This window comes from Canis lupus, chromosome 24 (genome assembly GCF_011100685.1).
Source record: "Canis lupus familiaris isolate Mischka breed German Shepherd chromosome 24, alternate assembly UU_Cfam_GSD_1.0, whole genome shotgun sequence".
In the NCBI taxonomy this organism is placed as follows: Eukaryota; Metazoa; Chordata; class Mammalia; order Carnivora; family Canidae; genus Canis; species Canis lupus.
The window spans coordinates 2,788,170-2,812,550 of NC_049245.1; the positions used below are offsets into that span (position 1 = coordinate 2,788,170).

Consider the following 24,381-nt stretch of genomic DNA (forward strand, 5'->3'; position numbering starts at 1 on the left):
GATCTACCTATCACTTTATTATGGTCTTTGGAAGAATGATCAGTGGTGGATATGAACAGATGCAGGAATGAGGTGGGCACTGGAAATTTTGGAAGGGAAGTGGAGTACAGGAAGGGCACTAAGCTGAATCAAGTGGTCAGGAAGGGAAAAAGGAAGGTAAGTGCTAGGGCAATTTGTAGCTCAGATGGATACCTGATGGGTCAAGAGGATAGGATGGCTCTTGGTGTTTTTTTATTATTGTTATTGTTAAATAGTTCCCATTTCTTCATTGAGATATCCCCTTTTTTTTCTAATTTCTAATGGTGTATTTTTCTTTAAACCTTTGAATATATTTGTAAAAGCTGCTTTAAAGTCCTTGCTTGCTGATTACAATGGTGCTGTCATCTCTGAGTCTGTTTCTATTGATTGATTTTTTTTTCTGATTATGAGTCACATTTTCCTACTTTTTTGCATAGCTAAAGTTTTTTGATCCTATGCTGTTGAGTGCTGGGTTCTGTGGAGTGCTGAGTGAGTGTCCTGGCAGGCATTTAACTTGCAGTTACTTGTAGATCAGTTTGACCCCCTTGGAAGCTTGTTTTGAAGATTTGTTGGGTTGAGTCTAGAGTAGCCTTTACTTTAGAGTTAGTTTATCTCTACTCCCAAGATGTGATATTTCAGGGGTCTTAACTCATTGCTTGGAACATGGAGTGACATCTTTCTAGTCTGGTCGTTAGAACTCCAATGTTTCCCTGTCCTATTCAAGCTCCAGAATCTGCATTTGGCTCACAGCACACCACCCCTCTCTATTGACTACTCTTTCCCAAGACTCATGAATTCACACTCTGGACATATGCAGTTTAGTATTTGGCCAAAGGCTCAAGGGAAACTTTATCTAGATTTGTGGAACTCTTTCTGCGTACACCTCAATCCCCATTGTATCCTGTCCCTTATACTCCATCTACTGCCTTAGACCCAAACTCTGATTTTTGACTCCTCACCTTGGTGAGACCACCATGGTCTGTAAGGTCTCCAGCTATCTATAGTGTGTTTTGGAAAGCACCTCTGGGTAGCCAGCCAAGGCAACATGGGTCTCACCTTGTATGTTTCTCTTCCCTCTAGGGCCATAGTCTTACGCTGCATTCCAATGTCTAAAACCAGTTTTTTCCCAATTTCAGAGTGGCTTATAGGGGGAAGGCTGATCTGAAACTTGGTACTCCAACATGATGGGAAGCAGAAGTTATTCTCCTATTATTCTGATGCTCTTGAGTTTGCAGAGTCAACTGTCTCTTCCCTCCCTTCATACTCACTCAATGTTTGTTGTTGCAAGCAGGCTGGAAGGCTCTTTTAGAGGAGAAGCCATCCTGTGCTGTAGATGGGTTCGAGATCTCAGAGGGGGCAATGAGTGCACAACAAGAGGCCTTACCAAATGGGGCCAGCATTGTTTGGGGTTGGCTTCTCAAGTCTGTTTACTTGGCAGGATGAGGTTTTTTGTTTGTTTTCAGTACGGAGTAGGATGGAGCTATGAAGAATAGAAGGAGGTGTGAACTAGAAAATCTGGGGACCAGACACATTTCTATCACTTAGAAGCTAGGGGGTGTTGGACAAGCCATTTGGATTCTGAATTCTGTTCTCTCACTCATAGAATAGGAGAAATGGTACATTTTTTGTACAGCACCAGTGAGCTCAAGAATGTGAATGCATCTTGTAAGCCTTGAAGCCTCTTATATACATGAAGGGTTTTTCCTGTTAAGGATGTAAGGTGAGGTATAGAGTTGGATTTGCCCAGAGCACCAGCATCCCTTTGGAGAAACCCCAGATTGCTGAAAGAAGCAACCAAGAGAAAGAACAGGGAGAGACTCCTTCTGCACCATCCCCCTCTGGGCTTAATTGGTCCGTCTCTCGGGCAGTAGTGAAATCAAGCCTGTCCTCTTAGGTGTGTGTGCTGGGGGTTCTTGGTCCAGAAAATAAACAGGCAAACCTGAGGCCTGCAGGTCCCCTGGAGAGGCTTCCCAAGGCTGCCTGGCCTGCCTCTATGCTGCAGGGCAGCCAGTGAGGCAGAACTTAGGCTAGTTGGTTTTGGGGTCCCAAGCATTTCTCCCTGTGAGGGTTTTGACTTCTCTCCCATTGGCCCAATGTACTCCACTGGCTGCCATACAAGATCAGCTGTACAATTGCCTGAGAGTCAAGATTTGGTAATCTCCCTGGGTCCTGAGAAGGAACAATGGGGACCACCAGGGAGAAGTGCCGCTTTGGTCTCCAGGGCTGACCCCAAAGGCTTAAAGCAGCAGGATCAAGCCATATGTCCTCATTATTTTTTTTAATAACGTTTCTTTTTTTTTAAGATTTTATTTATTTATTCATGAGAGACACACGCAGAGAGAGAGAGAGGCAGAGGGAGAAGCAGGCTCCACGCAGGGAGCCCTACGTGGGACTCGATCAGGGGTCTCCAGGATCACACCCTGGGCTGCAGGCGGCGCCAAACCGCTGCACCACCGGGGCTGCCCCATATGTCCTCATTAATCCAACATTTGGGTCACAGGGTGGAGATGCATATAGAGCCTGGTTAATGACACGGCATAACTCCCCTCCCAAATTATAATTCTGAGACTTGATGGCAGAGGAAATTTAGTTATTGAGAGCCCACAGTGGGGCAAGCAGAAAACAAAGCAGATTTTGGAAAAATGAACACATTTACCTTGTGCATGGAGTTCTTGAGAGCATAATGAGTTAATGTTAACATCATCCTACTCTCTTCCGCTATCCAAGATTAAACTGGAAATAGTAGAGGTGGGGTGAGAGGGGACAGAGCTCTTTATGGAATTTTGGGCATGATGTGGGGTTTTACAGCTTTCTCATTAACCTTTCTTGAAACCAAGTTATGTGCACATCCCATTCCCAGTTCAATTTTGTTTGTTTGAAAAATGAAATTTAACTCTAACTTAACATAATGATGTTAAACACCTTTCCCAATGTTTGCAACATAGCCCTGCACAGCTGTCACATTTAACTGGCTCAAACCCCACCCCCCCAAACCCAAAAAAACCCACTACCAAAAAAACTGTCTTTGCAAATTAAAAAGATAATCAGGATTTGAAGACAACAAATAATTGACTGAGGGTTTTCAGATGTAATAGTTTTAATTATGTAATCACTCTGCGGATGTCTGTGATACATTTTTAAGTTCATTTTCCACTGGGTGGAATTTCTACATTCCAGACAAAGCACTTTCCTCCCCACTTGATTTAACAGACAGAGGTGAACTGGCAATAAAGCATTTGGTGGTTTGTTTGGTTCTGTTCCATTTTTTGTTTTTCCCAAACACCGACTTTTCGAGTTTTCTGAATCATGCATGTAAAACATCTGGATGTGAATACATATTGCTTTCTGTGTCTTCCCTGAAATCACTAAAGAAAACAAGCTTTGAGTTACTAGTTGTGTGTGTATCTCTATTTGCAACCCAGGATTTCTAATTAATTGTAACAAACACGCTTCCATCATGGGAAGAGAGCCTCAGCTTCCCCTTTGTCAGAGCAGAGACTCTGCAGAGCAGCCTGGCTGTCAGCGAAGGCTGGGGTTGGGACACCCAAGATTGTGGGGTAATCTCACTGGGATCTCGAGCTGGGGGACTTGCACCGCTTTTGGAAATGCAAGCTGCCTTTTCTGCTTTGGTGATTAACAATTGTCCGCCAAACACATTAGAATAAATTGCACTGTAGGTATAACATTTTTATAAGGTTCCCAACTATTACAAAATAGTTTCTACCCCAGCACTTTCCCCTCTGGCCAGACTGGTGGAATAATCCTGGAAAAACAATACACCTGGAAGTGAGCACAACCTTCTCCCTTTTTGTTCCTCATGTAGGCACCAGTTTGTCCAGATTATTGATGGGGAGGAGGTTGTGTTTAAATGATAAAAAGAAAAAGTAGGAAAGGTGGATGGAAACACCACCACACTTGCATTCTAGAGAAGTGGGTGAGCAGTGAGAAAAGGCATCTTCGCCCATGCTAAAATTTGCCCAATTAAAAGGGACAAAGAAATAGTGGCGGTACTCATAAAACACCATCTCTGAGTGCATGTCTGAGTGGTAGTTCTCTTTCTGACATGTCAGACTGGTAGCCTGGGATCTTTATGAAAAAGTTCTGAGCCGCAAAAAGGCTCATATACTGAAAGAATGTTAATGGAGCATCCTCAGAGCTAAGCTCATGTGCCAAGGCTTTCATGAAACACAATAAGATGACTTGAGAGAATAATTTCACCAGGAGAAAAACTCGGCTGCCCACTAAACTAGTTTGGGATACAGGTGGGGGTCTGCCTCTGTCTGAAGGAGAACCATCCTGCCCCCCTCCTGAGAGGTAACCATAACTGGAAAGACCATGGCAATAAATACAATTTATTGCATTATTTATTTATTTATTTATTTATTTACTTTTCTGAGGGCTTACTATAAGGCATAAGGTACAATGAGATGTCAAGATTAAAGTCATAGTCCCTGATCACTGGGGCCAATTAGTAAGGATAGAAAATTAATCACCATCATCATATATATTACTAAGCATCCATATGTGGAGTGCAGTTTGAAACACTATATATTTTAGTTCCTTGATTCTCACAGCAAGCCTCTGAAGTAGGCACTGTTACTGTTTCTGAGATGTGGAAAATGAGGCCCAGAGAGGTAACTTGCCCAAGGCTGTAGAGTGAGCAAGTGACAAAACTTGGATATGCAGATCTATGTACACAGATCACTATGCACCATGTGAGAGAGGCTGTCAGAGAGTCATCAGTTGAATGCAAAGATAGTTGAGAAGGGAGAGGTCATATTTAGTTAGGGAGAAGGGCAGACTTCAAGGGGGAGGTGGCAGTTCAATGGGCTTGGAGAGATAAGAGGCATTTCCTCAGGTGGAGATCAGGGCCTGGTCGAAGGATGGTAGACACTTATGTGGGTGGACTTTCAGAAGCTGCTCCCTGTTGCAGAGGACTATGTTCCAGTGTGCAGGATTGAAGCTTATTGTACTGTGGGGCCCTATGGTACCAGGGATCACTGGATCCACTAAAGTAGGTTTCTGTTAAAAAGTGTTAATCAAGACAATGTCCACATGGAAGAAAAGGTGAGTGGAGGGTTCCAGAGATGGCAGCGTTAGGGGTATGTCTGGGGAAAGAGAAGCACATACTTCCCTGTGAGTGAAAAGTTGCCATTAAAGATGGAAGAGGAGGGATTCCTGGGTGGCGCAGCGGTTTAGCGCCTGCCTTTGGCCCAGGGTGCGATCCTGGAGACCCGGGATTGAATCCCACGTCGGGCTCCCTGCATGGAGCCTGCTTCTCCCTCTGCCTGTGTCTCTGCCTCTCTCTCTCTCTCTCTCTCTCTCTCTGTGACTATCATGAATAAATAAATAAAATCTTAAAAAAAAAAAAAGATGGAAGAGGAACAGCAGTGGAGGGCCTATAGGACAGCCCTACTGCAAGCATCTTTATATACCTTGTCTCATTCTTTCCTAAAATAACTCTTCAAAATAGATATTATCATCACCATTTTATTGATGAGTATATTACGTCCTGAAAGGTGAAGTAACTCATTCAGGACTGCATGGCTATTTCAGTGCAGTTCCTGGGGCACTTGAGTCCAGTCCTGAATTCTTCCCACTACCGCCAAGGAGGCTAAAGCCACTCGTGCAGGATCTCGAATGCTGGCAACTATCACTTTTAAGTAGAGCAGTTGGGAATGGGAGTCTGAACTGGTGATGGCCGGAGAAAGAAAAAAAGAGGCTTAATTCTAGACATACTGTTGAGTTAAACCAATAGGTCAGTGGTTCTCAAAGTGTTTCCAGGCCAGCAGTATTAGCATCTCCTGGGAACTTACTAGAAATACAAATCCAACTACCAAATTGGAAATTTTCGTGGTGGGGTCCAGAAATCTCTGTGTTAACAAGATCTCCAGGGGATTTTGACATGTATTCATGTTTGAATGATTCTGTCATAGACCATATCGATGAGCTGGATTTGAGAAGTTGGGAGTGGAGTCATGGATGCAGATTAAGGTTAGATGTATAATCAGTCTCTAAACTATTTGTATTCCTATGGCAGTCTCTTCTCCTCACAACCCCTGGCAGCCACCATTCTGTTTTCTGTATCTGTGAAGTTGACTATTCCAGGTACCTCACATAAGAAGAATCATACAGTGCGTGTCTTCTCATGATGAGCTTATTTTGCTTAGCACAATAGTCTCAAAACTCATCCATATTGTGACATGTGTCAGAATTTCCTTTCCTTTCAAGGCTGAATACTATTCCATTGTATGTATATACCACACTTTGTTTATCCATTCACCTGCCAGCAGACACTTGGGTTATTTCTACCTTTTGGCTATTGTGAATAAACCTACTATGGATATGCCTGTACCAATATCTCTTCAAGACCCTGCTTTCAATTTTTTTGGGTATATACCCAGAAGTGGACTACGTGGATCATATGGTCATTTTCTTTTTAAGGAACTGCTGTACTACTTTCCATAATGGTTGCAACATTTTGTGTTCCCAACAATACACAAGCGTTCCAATTTCTTCACATCCTTGCCGACACTTTTTCTTTCCTTTTCTTTCTTTTTTTTTTGACAGAGGCCATCTTAATGGATATGAAGTGGTATCTCATTGTGATTTTGATTTGCATTTCCCTAATGACTAGTGATGTTGAGTATTCTTTCATGTACTCATTGGCCATTTGTATATCTTCTTTGGAGAAATGTTTATTCAGGTCCTTGGCCCAATTTTGATTGGGTTCTCTGGAGAGTTCTCATTTTTAACCCTTTTTAAAGACAGTGATTGGAGAGGTCTGGAAGGGAACCCAGGTATCTGTATGTTATAGAAGCATCACAGATGTTTCTGAAGCAAGTAAGATTTGAGAGCCACTGTGCATTGTGGCAAGAGCTTCACCTCTGACAACTTAATTAAACATGCACATGTTCATATGAATGATTCAAGCAAAAGTTTAGAACTCCCTCATGTTCAATTTCTCTCTATGTCAAATAAAGTCAATGGGATTTTTATGTTGGATCACGAATCATCTAATGCTCCTCCTTCTTTACCTTTAGACAATGGCAAAGAGGCTAACACTGGTCACAGTGGCCAAGAAAAATATGAAGAGGAAACGGAAACCTAACAAAGTAAGAGTTTTGGTTAGGGAGGAGGCTGAAGCTATTTGTCATAACAAAACAGTGAAATTCCTGTTCTTATTTTTCTCAGGATCCCATTCCATGAGCAAACAGAGCAGACATTAAGAGCCTCAGAGAGGAAATACCACACTCAAGATGCAACCAAGAAGAATTAGCCAGAATATGATTCTCAGAGACGGGCTCATCTACTGGATTTCACACAGGACCATGGATGGTGAGAAGTCTGGAGTCCAGAAGTGTCAGTCAGCCAGAGATATGTTGATTGCAAGTGGCAGAAGTGGGATGGGATGGCATGTTACCCACCAGACTTCCAGTTCTCCATGCTTTCAAGGAAAATGGGCTCTAGCAGCTCAAGGGCTGTCCTCCAACAAAGAGATGCAGATACTGGCTGTTGGGAATGAATGCACATGGGGATGGGTTTGTGTGAAAATGACAAGAGATTTTAGGGGACATCGGCAGAGTAGCTGATAGCAGGTGCTATACCCACTCACTCTCATTCAATCTTCAAAATATTGAAAAGTGTGATTTCCAATACAGTGCCTGTAGGATGAAGGGTCAGCTTTGACAGATGATTTGGTGTACATACTTATACAGTATGTATAATAGCATACTGTAGTAGTACAATTTTGATGGTTCATGAATGACAAAAATATTTTGTTGGTTCAATAACAAAAGAGAGTTTAAATGAGAATGGGCCTCGGTCACATAATTTGCACATAAAGCACCTTGAGTGCAAATTTAGCTCGTGATTCTGTGGGTTGGTGGGTGGCTCTACTGGGCTCGGCTGGCTTGGCTGATACCCGTTGGGCTCTTGCATATGTCTGTCTTGCATATGACTGTCTGGTAGAGGGATGGTAGACTATGGCCTTGCTCTCCAGTGTGATCACTGGCAGGTTACTCAGTCTTTTCTCCACATGTCTCTAGAAAGTAGGCTGCCTCAGGCTTCTCACATGGTGATCTCCAAATACACCAAGAGCATATGTGTTACATGCTTTTAAAATTTCTGCTTGTGTCACACTGATTAATGTTCATTGGCCAAAACAAATTAGACAAAGCAATGGACAACCTCACGTCTAGAGGGCACTTCCAAAAGGTGGACGTGGGTGCAGAGAGAAAAAGAATATGTGGCCATTTATTATCATATTTACTCAGTTATGTTTTGTGGGTGCTTGTGCTTATACTCAATGTCTCAGAAAACTTAACAGCTTTTCAAAGAAGTAGACAAAAGGGAAATGACTACATTCCTTTGTATAAAATTATTTATTTGAAGCCTTGAAATATAAGTGCTCTTTTAAAATTATAAATCCATGAATACATTGTCAGGATTTTGAGACCTAAATGCAGGTGATACACCTGGTAAAATGGCTTTGGACATTATAACCTCTCTAGATACATGAGTGTTTATACATTTCTGAGAAGGATAATAATTAACTCAGATCGTAGAATATGTTTTTCAGTATTCTTCTGTGTGTGTATGTTTGTGCGGGGCACATCTGGTCACAGTAAGTCCCTACCTTCAAAAGGGCTTTATATCCTTCCTTCCTTTTTTTTAACCTTTTTAAAAATTTACATTCAGTTTGCCAACATATAGTATAACACCCAGTGCTCATCCCATCAAGTGCCCTCCTCAGTGCCGGTCACCCAGTCACCCCATACCCCTCCCCACCCACCCCAACCTTCCATTTCTGCAATCCTTTGTTTGTTTCCCAGTGTTAGGAGGCTCTCATGGTTTGTCTCCCTCTCTAATTTTTCCCACTCAGTTTTATACCCTTCCTTAACATGGGTGGTCATGACACATTCAATTGTTCCTTTCCCCACATTTGACTCTTAAATCAGTTACAGGATTAACCAATTTGAGGATTACAATATTTATTTTTTATTTTAAAAATAATGGTAACCGGGGTACCTGGCTCAGTCAGTTAAGTGTCTTCCTTCAGCTCAGATCATGATCCCAGGGTCCTAGGATACAGTCCTGGGTTGGGCTCCTTGCTGAGCAGAGAGTCTGCTTCTCCCTCTGTCCCTCCCTCTGCTCATACTCTCTTTCTCTCTCTCTCTCAAATGAATAAATAAATAAAAATATTTAAAAAATAAAAATAGGTGGCCCAGCGGTTTAGCACTGGCTTCAATCCAGGACGTGATCCTGGAGACCCGGAATCAAGTCCCACATCGGGCTCCCTGCACCGAGCCTGCTTCTCCCTCTGCCTGTGTCTCTGCTAATCTCTCTCTGTGTCTGTCATGAATAAATAAATAAAATCTTTAAAAATAAATAAATAGATTAATAAATAAATAAATAAATAAATAAATAAATAAATAAATAAAAATAAGGTGACATTTGGATTCAAACCTGATAAGGACTCTTTTCTCACTTGGAATTAGGTCCCCCTGTTTTCCACCCAAAAGGGTAGTTTGCAAGGCATTTATTTCCTTTTTCTCTTTACCTTGGGAACACATGAAGTGTTCACATTTTCTGTGCTTTGCTCATCACTGTGGCAAATCAGCATGGGACTGATTCTGTCAATGAATGAACCAGAGTCTGCACAACAAAATCATCTGAAGGCAATGTCACTCAACATTTGTGAACATTGCTTTGTTCACTTGGGTACACCTATATTCTTTTACCATGTGATTACTCCTAAAACAGTATTGTTATTTTTAGAGAGAGACAGAGAGAGCATGCGCAGGAAGTGGGGTAGGGACAGAGGGAGGAGAGAGAGAATCTTTAGCAGGTTCCACGCCCAGTGTGGAACCCAACATGGGGTTCAATCTCATCACCCTCAGACTGTGACCTGAGCCAAAGTGAAGAGTTGGATGCTTAACCGACTGAGCCACTCAGGCACACCGTAAAAAAGTTTTGATCAAAAAGTAATTGACACATTTCAACAAATGTGTGGCCAGCAACATTCAACAGGAAAGTAACCTAAAAAAAGATGCTTGTGATCCCAAAGCAGACTGAGTAATAAGGATCTTTTCCTTTCTCTCTGCGCAAATATTTTTTAAGTCTCTTCTTGAAGTGCAGCAGTGTTCTGGAATCTTCACCATAGTTTCTGCAAATCTACTCTTGTCCAAAACTGGGCATATGGTTTTTATACGAGACACCACCCCTCTTTCCTCCCACCACAACCCTCGGGATCTACCTTTTCCATTTTGTTTCTTTGTTGAATGTGCCAGTGATGGGACCTATGTCCAGAAAGGGATGCTTTCAGTTTTGAATAAAGTCTGTGTCAGAATCTGTTCTGGTTGCCCGGCCTCAGCAAATAGGATCCCAGGGTGGGGAAGACCCAGGCCACCTGCCTACAGTGACATAACTACTCCACGGTAAATCAGCTTGGCTCTGCATCGGGCAGGACTCCACCTGGTTCCATAAAGACAGCACGTCCGCAAGACCCTGCCTACTCTTAAAGACTCACTTGGGAAATAGGAAGAGGCCGGAAGCCATGACAGGCAAGGGAACTTGGACTCTCCAGCCCTCACACTGTCCTAGCAGAAATGCTGTGAGCTGAAGACTGCAGCCGGTGACAGACAGCTCCTTATTTGTAAGTAGTTAATGTTTCTTAGCAAGCACTTCTGAAAGAAATTGGTATGTAATGACAGCACTCACTGGAAAACAGGCCGATTAGAAAATGCACTAACTTATCTGGTATTCATTTGAAAAGTAAATGGATGCACGGCAAGGTGAGAGTTCACTATCAATTCAAATATTTTCCCATAACAGGCTCTCGCACTCCTGCTTTAATTCAAGCAGAAACACAAGTATGAATAATCAAACTAGATGACGCTCATCAAGAACCTTTGTGCCTTGTACCATTTCAAATGGTCATTGAAGCTTAATGGCAAAAAATTTACATCTTCCTTTAATTTGTATTCTATTCCTTCCTTCTGAGTGATGTGATTGTGGCTTGCTGCTGCCTGCTGTATTATTTTGATGCAAATGCCGTGTTGTGTGTGCCTGAGTCCAATTTCCTGGCCTTTGCTAGGAAGAGGAGTGACTTCGAAAATAGTTCAGAATCAGGGTTATTTAAAGAGTTTATAACTACTGCTTCTAATGAGTGAAGCAGTACAGTTGACGAGCCCACCGTTTGGAGGCACCTTGATGGCTCTAGGTTAACAGATGCGGGGGAAACAAAATAAAAATCAACAGGAAAATCACTGTTTACTCGTCGTCTCCCTTTCCCCAGCCTCAGTACAGACTTTACTCCGATGGCCTGGCCGTCTACAAAAGAATCACAGAATTTGTAATTCAAGCCAAACCGCCTTTCCTGCGCCTTCCCCTCGCTGGGGGAGGACGGCTTTGCTGCCACACAGGGGTGCTGGCCAACGCCGCAAACACTGGGCCCCCAGGGCCGTGCGCAATGTAATGTATGCACGAACTCATTTATGATCCTGTGACTAATTTCCATTTCTTGTGCTTAGAGTTGCCGGGCTAATTACAGGGATGTTTCCCTAACTTTAGTAATCGCGCTCTGAGCCTTCGCCAGGCGACGGAGCAAACGAGCGAGGGCGGACTGCGCGGCGCTCGGAGCGGGGCGCGCCGGGGCGAGAGGGGCCCGCGCCCGCCACGCAGGGCCCGCGTCGCTGATCACAAGCCTCGCCGGCTTTGACCAGCGCCCACGGGCTGCAGCGGAAGCATCTGGAGACCTGTTTGATGGCACGCCCCGTAGTTAGATGGACTGGCTTAATTAGGAGAAGTTTCGGGGCAGAGGGAAGCTGGCGGGGCCGCGCGGCGATCTGACGGTTTGCAGCCTCCTCCCCTCCCGGGAGGTGCGAGCGCAAGGCTCGGCCCACGCGGGGGCGTCTGTGCCTCCAAAGCGGCCCCTGCTCGGGCGGGGGCACCCAGAGGCCTGCCCCTCTGCCGCAGCCTGTCCAAAACGATGGCGATGGCGGTCACGCTCTTCAGCTGCCCCCTGGCCCCCCGCGCCGCCCTGGGAGGCAGACAGGAGGGCAGCTCAGATGCGGTGGCCCCGGGCGGCGCTTGCAGCCAGTGAGGCTGGGACCGGGCTGGAGGACTGAGGACCGTGGATATTTCCCTGATGTGGGGGCCAACATCCAGCACATAATTCGAGGTTCCAAGCATACACGTAGCTATTTAGAAACCTAAATGACCCGATTCCATCAGTTCGAGTTTTCAGGCAAACTTAGAAACTCTGGCCTTGACCATGTCTAATTAGGCTCCCCAGGGAGGGCAGAGGGATGAGGCCAGGGCTGGAGCCGTAGGTACCACACACATCTGGGAGCATCTACCACTATCAGGTGGGTCTTCTGATAATCAGACGCCACAGTGGCCAGAAGGAGAAAGGAAGCACAACAGTCACTAGTGCAAACTCACCAGGTTTCATTTGCTCTCATTCTAGAGACTTCTCTCCTCCCACAACTGGAGGCAGCAAGGGAGAAGCTGAAGGTGTATGTGAATGCATGTGTGTGTGTGTGTGCATGTGAGGGGGGGGAGAGAGAAAGAGAGAGAGAGAGAGAGCAGTGCGTGTGTGTGAGTTGTTCTCAGCTGGGCGATTTTTGCTTTCTGGAACACCAAGGCTATTTATTTTTGACATCAGGAAACATAAAAAGATTGCAATAATCTGTTCCCACTTTACCAAATTAAAATGGTTCCCTCTGCTTTATAGAGATGAGGTGATTTGTACATCAGGCATTCAAGATATAAAAAATGATCTGTCCCCTAAATATCTCATTAGATATCAACATTTGATGAAATGCACTTCAAGCCACTCATGATATCAATTTTAAACTAAGCCAACCAGGTAACCTGCATCAAAACAGACCATGCTGAGGACAATACTGTTGAATTTTTAATGTACCATTGGAAAACATTAACAGCCTTTATTTTGAAATTCTAAAAATGGATTTCAAATGCATTTGAAAGGGCTTCTTCAACATAATGATGAAACTTACTTCAGAACTACTGCCAAATCCCTATTTAAAGGCTCTTCCCAGTTAAAGAATTAACATTTCAGAGGACATCACCTTCAGTTAAATAAAAAGAAAAAAAAATGAGGAGAGAAAATTTGGAGGAATGCACCAGGACTCAGACATCAAACAGGACATTTGTAGGGTAAATATTCCTGCCAGTATGGCTCCCCAGTCAACCAGAAAGAAGAGGCATGAGCAAATCCCAAACGTTGTGGTGAATTAGCCCAGGCTGAGCCTAGAATCCCAGTCAGCCATGACAGAATGAAGGGTTCCTTACTGATGGGTGTGTTTCCCCTGAGAGCAGCCCTCACTGAAAAAAAAAGTCCTCCTTTTATCCATTCAAGTGAGGCTGATGTGCTTGCTCATGTGATGTGGAAGAAAGGAAAGCAACAAGAAATGTAATTATTTTGCCACATTCTTTTTAAAAAGGTTGTTGTTCCTACTTAATGCAAAGTGGTTTACACTGCCATTATGAAAGGAGTCCGCTGTCCTTGGTCTTTAAACTGTGAGCACTCTGAAGATTCAATGCCAGCCACAATGGCCAGTTACTAATAGTTTGATGACAAACTGCACGGAGAGCTCATTTCAGACCTGTGAGAAACACAGACCTTTCCCTGTTCTTCCCTTCCAGCATTCTTGGTGCCTTACATTTTCACTCCATTTTGTGAGGAAAACCTTGTTTTTACCTCGAAAGAAAGAGAAAACATTTTGGAGGGTCTCTGCCCCTCAGTCATCCCTGGCTTCCTCCCCCAGTGATTTTTACTTAATTGAAAGCTCCATGGTACATGACTCCAATTGTGTAATTCCTCTGAAACCAGTTCTGGACAGTCGGACCTCTGAGTCACACCACCCTGCCTGTTGGGAGAGTCGTTGCAGGTGCCTGTTAATTACCGTGTGAGCAGTTGCTGGTTCTGGGAGAAGCGTGCCCATTTCTCTCCCCATCCCATTTTGTGTTGAAGATGGTTTGATGCTAAGGGGTGGACACCTCAGAACCCCCAAACTCTGCTCCTTTTTGACCCACCCTGCAGCTGCAGAAGGGGCCCAGATGTTCCCCAACAAAATGTCATTTGTGAGTAGGAGATCAAAAGCCCTCTGATAACTCACCGGCCTTCTCATGCTCCTTGTGGCATCCCGAGGAAGAAAAGGATCAAAGTCAGAAATAGAGGCCATATCACTGATGAATAATTTACATGCACAGTAGGTGGGAGTGAGTTTGTACATGAAGGTCCTTTTGAAGAGGAAAGAAATTGCTGCCTTTCCAGCAAACATTGACTTTGAGAGAAGCCAATGAGAGAAACCCTTTCCACGGGAGGGTTTGGCTTTGCTCTGACCATGACCACGGTGCTCTAAGAGTCACATGTGTGCACGAGGGCAGGACTTGCGGGCTGCAGAGGCTTTTAAAACACATGTTTGTTCATCCAGTGCCTAAGTGGTAGAAGAGCCCAAACTCTGTATCAGAGTTTATAACTCGAGCCAGAAGCCTGAGTTGAAAGAATTTCCACATGCCCTGGTTTTGCTTATCATGAAAACTACCTTCCCCTACTGTGTCCTCTCTCATCTCTAGGGGTTCTAATAAAGTTATGTGAAATTAAAGACAGGCTTAAAACTCCGAATCAGAAGAATCACACCAGATTTTCCTGCAGAGCAATAATTATATTTGGAACAAAGGTGCCTTTAGGTATATGTGTATCTGGATTAAGTGAGGCTGCTGGTATTCTACTAATGGAAATGTCGTCTTTCTTTTCAGGATGTAGGCATAAGAACTGGCTTTTGAAAGCAGCCAAATTCATGTTTGTGAAAGGAAAAAAAAAACGCAGAAAGAAATAAAGATTTAGTTAGCTTTTTATTTAGGACCAAGTATGTTGTTCTCCCCATCTATCTTAATTTTAGATGCTGACATCATTCGTGCATTTTAAACTATTAATCACTTCCTTAAAATAATCTCAACACTCAGCTACAATAAAATAGATTTCTTTCAAAGCCCCTTACTTAAATGTGCTCAGTGCTACTTTCTGTATCATGCAGGTCAATTTAATTCAGTTCAGCTCTATCTGCCCAGCCAAACAATTGCTTTTCAGTCTCTGGAGAGTGTGGTGAAAGCAGCCAAGAATACCCATCTGGAGATGGCCTTGGACACTTTTGCTCATAAAAACTTGACACCCTAAGTCCCACTCTTTATTAATGTCTTGTCAAAGAGATAGTCAAGATTTCTGAAAAAAGTCAATGTCATATAAATCATGATTAATGATTCAGCAATGAATGAGATGACAAGTGGGAGAATGGAACATTTTAAGAATGATACCAGGACACCTAGTTTACAAGTAGCCCTTCTTGGAAGAGTTGCACCTCTTCACCTGCAGCCTGCTTTTCTCTGTAGCTCCAGACCAGGTGAATTACCTGTGGAGCCGATGGTTTAGTAATACTGCATGAATGATCTTTATCTCTGTGTCTGTCTACCCATACCTCTGCTCATGTCTTGATTCCCTGCCTCCCTTTTACCTTTATGGCCTCACTACTTGTTTTTTCTTGCAAGGTGTCTTAATTTTCAGTTCTCTGGAAACAGATCGGAGATTTTGAGTGCAAGTAGTTTATTTGAAGAGTTTCTTCAGAAAGTACAGGTAGAGAAGAATAGAAGAGAAACTAACATGTTTGCATTAATAAGCAGGTTGCAGGTATGGGCTTCTGGGGCTCAATCCTGCTGGACATCAGGGAAGTAATGTGGAACACATCTCACAGTTGTCCTATCTGAGGGACAGGGAAGCCAGAGTATGTATGCATCAACTCTTGTTTGGCATTGGTTGAGGGGTCAAGTACACCCCTTCAGCCAGTGAAAACCCCCTCTAAGTTTGCTGACTTGCAAACTGGGAATGGTGCATGCCAAGAGGAAATGGAAGGAGCACTGTTTCTGCTAATCAAGGTAGGGTGAAATCACTCAGTGCCAAGACATTCCTCCAAAGGCCTGGCTTCTAGCCTGATTCTGGAGCTAGCAGATTGGTGCATGATGTCTTCAAGTCATCACCTCCTTGAGCCTGTGTTGTGTGAAATTGACTAAAACTCTCCCTGGGGTACTATAAGCTCCAGCTGGAATCCACGGTGGCTTTCTCCACCCTAATGTACTGCTCTAAGGACTTCTTCCAGTTTGCCCATCATAGCTATTACCCCACAATCACTGTGAGGCAATGTTCTGGACTTCATGCCCATCTCTTGCTCTAGAAGACAGTTGGTTGGATCAGGGTGCCTGATCTTAGGCAACCAAATACGAAAGTCGGTTAGAAACAGTTTGAGGCTTGACTTGAAAAGACATGCTAGGCCAATCTGAGTGCCTCTTTCAAGGATCTGAGCTAAGAAGCAGAGGATATGTGCCCATGAGTGATGGAAACAGCAGCTGGAAGGTCACAAGGTAGAATTTTAGATGTAAAGAGCAAGATAGGATCAAGGTCAATGAGGTCATTGACCCAATGTTATTATACCCTCAGTGCCTAGCATAGAGTAGGTTCTCAATAAACATTTGTTGAGTAAATGAATAAATTAATTGTGTAGACTGAAGTAATAAGATGTAGCAATGGTGAGTAACCAAAGGAAACCAGTTGGAGACAGAATAGTCAGAAGAGGAATTCACTCATGGCAAGCTCTATAATGAAGATAAAAATGGTTAGCCTATCATATGAAGCACCCAAGAAAGCAGAAGCATGGAGACCTTAAGTGACCTTCCCAGGATGATACAGCTAGTGCCAGGTGGAACAAGAGTTTGGACCAGACTGGGTGCTCAGGAAAGCCTGTTGCTAGCACTGTTTCACCTCTGCTAAAAGCCCAAGGCCTCCTTGCATCTAGAACAGGTCTCAAAGTCAACTGCCATGAGGCCCAATGATATTTCCACATCTGGCCATAGATTTTTATTTGACTACATCCTTCTGCTGCTCCATACTGGTACTTATAAACATTTGTCCTCCTTGTCTCTCTGACTAGAGACAACTTCAGTGGCTTTGTAATCAAAGAGCAAAATTCAAAAACAGAAAAATAGATAACACTGAACATGTAGTCCCTGAAACTGTCTTCCAGATGTTTGCCTGTGGTCTGGCCTGGTGCCTTATGGGTACCAACTGGGTGCAGTACTGCTCCCAGAGAACATTTGCAGAACAAATTCTAGTCACCAGGAACCAAGTTATTCATCTATCTTAGGTGTGCTGGTTATCTTTTGCTGCATAACAAACCACTCTGAGTCTTAGAGGCCCACAAACAACGACGACATTCATTTTGCTCATGAATCTATGGTTTGAGCAGGCGTGGCAGGTGTAAGGGGTAGAATAGTGTTCCATTAAATAAATTCATGTTGAGGTCCTAACCCCAGTATCTTAGAATATGAGGGTATTTGGAGACAGGGTCTTTATAGAGGTGATTAATTTAAAACAAGGTCATTCAGGTAGACACTTATGCAATGTGACAGGTGTCCTTATAGGAAGAAAAAATTTGGATCCAGGTGTGAGAGGGGAGGGGAGACCATGTGACCTCCAGACAAGGAGAAAGGCCTGGTATAGACACTTTCTTCCAACCTTCAGAAAGTACCAACTCTGCCAACACCTTGATCTCTGACCTCTAGTCTCCAGAACTGCGTGAAAACAAATCTTGTTTAAACCACTTAGTCTGTGGTACTTTGTTATGATCACCCTAGCATACTAATATAGCAGGGCAGGGATTGCTTATCCATGCTCTATGTGGTGTTAATTGGGCAAGCTTGAAGGGTGGGGGCTGAATTCACCCAAAGTCTCTTCACTCATATGTCTGATGGTTGGTGCTGGCTGTTGGCTAGACATTAGCTGGGTCTGTCAACTGGAACACCTCCATGTGGCCTCTCCACATGATGGGGCTTTCTCAAAACATCAAAATGTCTGAGTTCTGAGGGTAGAACCAGCCAGGTGGAAGCTGCTCCTTTTAAGACCTTACTCAGAAGTCACTCATCAACACTTCTGCCACATTTTATCCATTAGCAATGAGTCATAAAGATCAGTTCATATTCCATAGGAAGGGAATTAAAATCCCTACCTTTTGATGGGATGAGAGTCAAAAACTTGCAGATGTATTTTCAAATCACCACATCAGGAAAACCAGTCAACATCCTTGTTTTAACAAAGGCCTTGGCAGACTGTAAGTCACACCAGCTTGGACTCCTATCATAATGTTTCCTACTTTATTCACATGAGTACAGTTTGCAGAAATGACACACTCCAAATGTGTGCATAGGGGAGTCATTGTATGTGGTCAGCAGAATCTAGTGAACTGGACATTGCCAGATATTTAAAGCTAATACAAAACAAAGTATAAAAACTTCAGCACTGTCTATTTATGGAATAGAGGTTACCCTAAGCTGCCCTATTTGAACCAATGGGCCACAGGAAATTTCAGCAGGCAGAAATTGGCAGTATCCTGACCCCACCCCATGGGACTGGTTGTTTATTTCCATTGTCATAACTTGACAACTAAATCAAAGGTTGAAGTAGATATGGCATTTGATAGCCAATATGGATAATGACTAATAATATTTCACTAAGGTTTCATGCATTGAAGAAAAGTTTGTGAGTATGCGATAACATGTTAGAGTAGGGAACTGGAATCTGAGTGTGCAAGGAGACAAACTGGGGTATGTGTAACTCGCCACTAGAAAGCTTCTGTCTCTGACTTCACAGTAATAAGGAAGCCTTTGATTAGGGAAGGAAATAGGACTTCTCTCCTCTCTACTTGGGAACATCAGCTACCTCTCCATCTTTTCTCCAACCTTTCTCACAACTGTAGTCCAAGTCAGCCAGTTGGATAGTTGGAGATTACTCCACGAAAGCTGTGGATGTTTCCATTACCAACCCAAAGTCTTCTTTTCTACGACAGGAAGACTGAAAGCTGCTATTCCCCAAGAGACGGCTCCTACTTATTCTTCCATTAGGGGCACCTGCTCATGTCTGCAAATCACCGGGACACCCCATCACTCTCGGGAAGCATAAATATTAATGAATGTGTGGTCCAGGCATTGAGGGCCACATAGCACTTATTATAAGAGAGGAGAATGCAGCAAGCCTGTGGAAAGCATCATTAGTGAGGCACGTGGTGGATGCATTAAGCAGTGTCTTCACCACAGAGATAGATGGCTGGGGAGGGTGAACTTGAGAAGTGAGAGCATCACAGGAATTCAACTGGCATCAGACTCATAATTCCCAGTTGCAAAAAGCCCTTTCATCTGGTCCAAGTCTGACTCCTCTGATTAACCTAGTAGTGATGTAAAAATGGTGGCATCTTCACTCTAATCTGAGTTTGAACTCCATCCAAATTAGCAAAAAGGACAAAGGATGGAGGGAATACAATCCATCATCAATGAAGTAGGAATCTGAAACAGTATCACACCCCAGAGTATGAATCATTGCTGGCAAATGCCAAGAAATCGAGGCTGAGATGAGGGAGTAAGCTGACAGCTAATACACGCTGCCTCAAACTCTGATAAGGATATGTATTTCTTCAAAAGTATTTGTCAACATCAAGAAGAACATATCCAAGGATTTTTAGAGTGTTGAGATCCAGTTTCATGGGCAGCCCAGGAAAGAGGTAGGGAATGCTCTTATCTCTATGAAAAGATATCCACTGCTTTTAGTGAGGTCAGGGATGGAATTTAGCTAAAAAATGAATTTGTACCCTGATAGTCTGTTTCTGTTGCCTGTGACCAAGGGTTCCACTCAAAAAACAAAACAACACAATACAAATCCAAGAGAGGAAGCTAGGGGAATGGTGCGGAATGGACAGCCAGAACCCTATCACAGCCCAGATGGCATGCACCCTAAAGAGCTTACTATGAGCAACGCTGGTCCAGGAACACAGACTTGGGGAAAGATGTGCCCTTAGGGTAAGGAAATTAAAGCTACAGGAAATAAGTACCAGAAAATAAAGACAAAAAGAGAGACCGTGTATAGGCTTGAGATCATCGCATGAAATGAAATGGAAAAGTTGATTATAAATAATTAATACAAAGAGGATGATAGATATTGGAGATAAAGGAGACTCATGTATCCACAATTATGGTTTCTGAAGAAGAAAACAGGAAAACGGAGCAACATACTTAAGAATGTAATAGAAGAAAATTTTACTAAAATAAGGAAACATTGAAAGAAAAATATGTTCTAGGGACGCCTGGGTGGCTCAGTGGTTGAGTATCTGCCTTTGGCTCAGGGTGTGAACCTGGAGTCCCAGGATCGAGTCCTGCATTAGGAGCCTGTTTCTCCCTCTGCCTATGTCTCTGCCTCGTTCTTCACACCCTCTGTCTGTCTCTCATGAATAAATAAATAAAATCTAAAAAAAAAAAAGAAAAAAAAGAAAAATACGTTCTAGAAAAAAAAAAAGGATGTACAATGATCAACACTAAGTTATATCCTGGAGTAGCTATTGAACTGCAAGGTGAAAGAAAAAATTATAAAGACATCCAAGTAGAAATATTTCAACATTTAACACGTTTTGAGTGTCCTCTATGTGTCAGACCTGTACTAGACTTTGAGGATTCCCCACAGAGGACAAGATAATCAAGGTTCCTGCCCTCGTGGACTTTTCTAGGGTAGGATTTGGGGTGGGTAGGTTGGAAAACAAAAAATAAATAAGTAAACAAATAAGATATTTAGTATAATCATTTCCACCCAAATAGGCCACCTATCCATATTTTGAACACTTGAGCTGTGTAAGTGTGTGGAGAGATGTCCAGAATGGTGTTTATCAAAAGTTGAAAACTGTGATTTCTAGAAAGGTTTTGCTTTTTTTCTTTTTGCTTTTATGGATCTCTCAAAAATGAGCATGTGCTTAAAAAGTCTAAAAACATTATCCTAAAATTAACAAATAAAAGCATAGTGTTGGGCCCTTTGACTAGTGACTCCTTTCCATTCCTGACCTTCTTCGCCCTCTGTGGTCGACAAGATGGCTCAGTCTAGACGGTGAATAATTACATGTCTACAGATCATCTGACTGAGCTAGAGGCTAGGAAAAGAGATAAAACATCTGGTGTTGTAAGGATTCTGGGAATATGTTCTCTTGCCTGCTATCTTTTAACTTTTTAGGAATAAGACTTTTGAAGCCAAGCTCTCTGCCAAAGATGGGGTCAGAATTCAAGGATTAGGAATCACAATCCACCGATAACTGAGATCAGAAAACAAATACTGCCTCCTGCAAGCCAGCCAGCAAGGTGGGCTTGCAGAAGACTTTTTTATATTTCCTTACAATCATCACTGGCCTAGCTCTTCTAGGAAAACACTAAGTGTTTTGGCTATGGGAACTTGGTTTAAGGAGCAAATGGCTGATTTGTGGCATGCCTACTGTGTGACAGGTACATCATTTCTTTTAATCCTCATCAGAACACTATGGAATAGGTATACCATTTCATACCTTTCAGGTTCACTGAGGAAGTGTGGAGAGGGTAAATAAGTCACCCAAAGCCACACAACTACTGAGCAGCAGAGTCAAGAATCAGGTCTGTCGGGGATCCCTGGGTGGCTCAGTGGTTTAGCGCCTGCCTTCGGCCCAGGGCATGATCCTGGAGTCCAGGGATCAAGTCCCATGTCAGGCTCCCTACATGGAGCCTGTTTATCCCTCTGCCTGTGTCTCTGCCTCTCACTCTCTGTGTCTCTCATGAATAAATAAATAAATCTTAAAAAAAAAAAAAAGAATCAGGTCTGTCTGGGAAATAAGCATCTCTTCACACTGAAGGGCTTCCAGACAAGACTCCTGCCCACAAAGGGAGGGGTTTGCTAGGCATTCAAATCCTTCTGGTTTTAGGAGTCAAACCAATTTTAAAGCTACAGGGAGTGGGAAGAACAAAGATTTTGGTTGGTGTTCCTAGTATCCCTTATAACTGATCTTGTAACACAGGAGCCAACGACTTAGGGGATCTGTCATGGCTTGAGTCAGTTTGCAAGGAGCCAGAAGACCACAAGACAGGAAAACAGCAGACTGTCATTGCATATCTCCATATGTCATCCTGCAGATGCCCAGATTCAAATGCTGAGTGAGGAACTCTGGCAGGATTTGTAATAACAAAAACTGGAAACAAGCCTAAGTGTGCATCAGAAAGGGAATTGTTAAATAAATTATAGTCATACCTAAATTGTAGTCATGGAAAAGAATAACATCAAGCCTTTTATACTGGTATAGAAAGGTCTCCAGGACATTTAGATAAGTTAAAACACCAAGATGCAGACCAGTGTATTTTTATGCTCTTATTGACATAAATATATATATATATATATAAAGATATAGATATAAATATAGATATAGATATAGATATTAGGGCACCTGGGTGGCTCAGTTGGTTAAGCATCTGCCTTCAGCTCAGGTCATGATCCCAGGGTCCTGGGATCCAGCCCCACATTGGTCTCCCTGCCCAACAGGGAGCCTGCTTCTCCCGCTTCTGTTCTGCCTGCTTGTTCTCTCTCTCTCTGTCAAATAAGTAAATAAAATCTTTTTTAAAAAGGTAGATTATATGATAGGACAATCCTGTTTTTGTAGGTCAAAACATTTCAACAGTGGCAATTTAATATGCTTCAATCTACAATGTATGTGTAACAGACATACACATGTTCGCTAGTACATAAGAAACTAGTAATAAGATAGCATTCTGGGCAAGTGACTGGGGGCTAGAGGTCTGGGATAAAGAGGACAGGCAATTTACTACCAAGAGCAAGTATTACTTTAATAAAATAATAATGAAAAAAAAAGAAATATACTTAACACCTTAAATTTGAGGTTATAGGTTTCCCAATTTATGACAAATTCTTGATCCAAATATTAAAAAACTTGAGTTAGACTTTTCATTTCATCAAAATCTAATGTGAGAGACAGAGCATGCTTACTTTTTTATTTTGAGAACACTTTAAGCAAGAAAGATCCTTTAACCAGCACAAAGCCCCACTATGCTGGTGAGAAGATGGATTGGAGATGGGAACACAGGTTTAGAAAGGGGAAACCAATTCTGTATACAGTCTTCTTTCTCCTGTTGTTGTTTCCTGCCCATGGTACAAAGTTCTTCCAACCCTCTGCTTTTTTCTTTCAGGAGAAGAAGATAATGATGCAAGATGACCATCAGAAGAGGTAACACTAACCATGATGCCCAATCAGATCTTCACCTAGTTGGGTCAGAGAAATAATATGGTTTAAATTCAGTGATTTTGTTGGGTCACAAAGATGACGTCAGCTGGGGTCAAATGGCTCTGGCTCAGTTATATCAATTGTGCAAAGGCAGCCCTTGAAAATGCTTGTCTGGGCATCAGAATGGGGCTGGAATACTTTAATGTAAACTAAGATGGTCTCAGACAAATAGTTATTTTCACACAGAATTTTAGCCCCAGGAAGGATAATAACTGCAGTGGATTCATCCCAGTAATGGGCCCAGTTTGTTCATGCCTCCTGCTTACATGCTTTTTGGTAGTTTTTATCACACTGACTCTAGGCTTGGTCATGGAACTTATTCTGGCCAATGGGGCAGGAGCAATGGTGATATAAGCAGGAACAAGAAGAGTACTTGAGCCCTGGCCCTCTCACTGCTCTTGAGGTCCTGCTGAGCTGCCATATTGAATAAGACTGCTGGAAGTTGAGAAAACACATGAGCTGAGCTGAGCCATTCCAGCTGAGCCATCTTACACCAGCCAGACCTTAGTGGACCTGGCAACTGACAACAGCTACAAGAGTGTGCCCAGCCAACATCAACTGTGTCTAGTCCAAAGAGGCAGAATCACCCAGCTAAGCCCAGCCAGATTGCCATTACTTAGGATAGTGACTAAATAAATGATGATTGTTTCAAGTCATTATATTCTGGAATGGTTTATTATATAGCAATGCCTGTCTGATATAACATTCTTGCTTCATAATACTTGATATAAAAATACCAAAAAAATACTTATTTTCAGTTATCTAGAAGTGACATTTTGTTAGTCCAACCAGCTCTTGAATATCTGAATAAATAGACAATAGGGACACAATGAAAAGTCAATGTTCATAGACAATCCCAAGTTCTACAGACTGTTGAAAAAGTTGGTGGTGATGGTTATACAATAGTGTGAATGTACTTAATGTCACTGAATTGTATACTTTTAAAAATGGTTGAAGTGGTAAAGTTTATGTTATATGTCTTTTACCACAATAAAAAAAGAAGAAAAATTATATCATCTGTTACTAGTTTCAACTTTATTCTTCCTTCTGGCCTGAATCAAGTTTTTAAAAAAGGACTCCTGTGGATTTGATCATACCCATCGCTCCTTTGCCAGGGGTGCTAATGAGCAAGGAAAGGGGAAAAGACCAGCAGCAGTGGGGG

The 24,381-nt window shown here is 42.8% G+C and overlaps 1 long non-coding RNA gene across 2 annotated transcripts in view; it reads left to right on the forward strand.

The window, feature by feature from the left end:
• Nucleotides 1-23,953, forward strand: part of LOC111092150 — a 28,743-nt gene extending 4,790 nt beyond the window's left edge. The window contains exons 1-4 of one of the 2 annotated variants that reach the window (XR_005377473.1): nucleotides 5,460-6,012; nucleotides 7,062-7,133; nucleotides 7,213-7,356; nucleotides 23,125-23,953. This is a non-coding gene — a long non-coding RNA (uncharacterized LOC111092150). Of the gene's footprint in view, nucleotides 1-5,459; nucleotides 6,013-7,061; nucleotides 7,134-7,212; nucleotides 7,357-23,124 lie in introns of those variants that run through there. The other variant, XR_005377474.1, reaches the window with a different exon arrangement.
• Nucleotides 23,954-24,381: the final 428 nt, after the last annotated feature.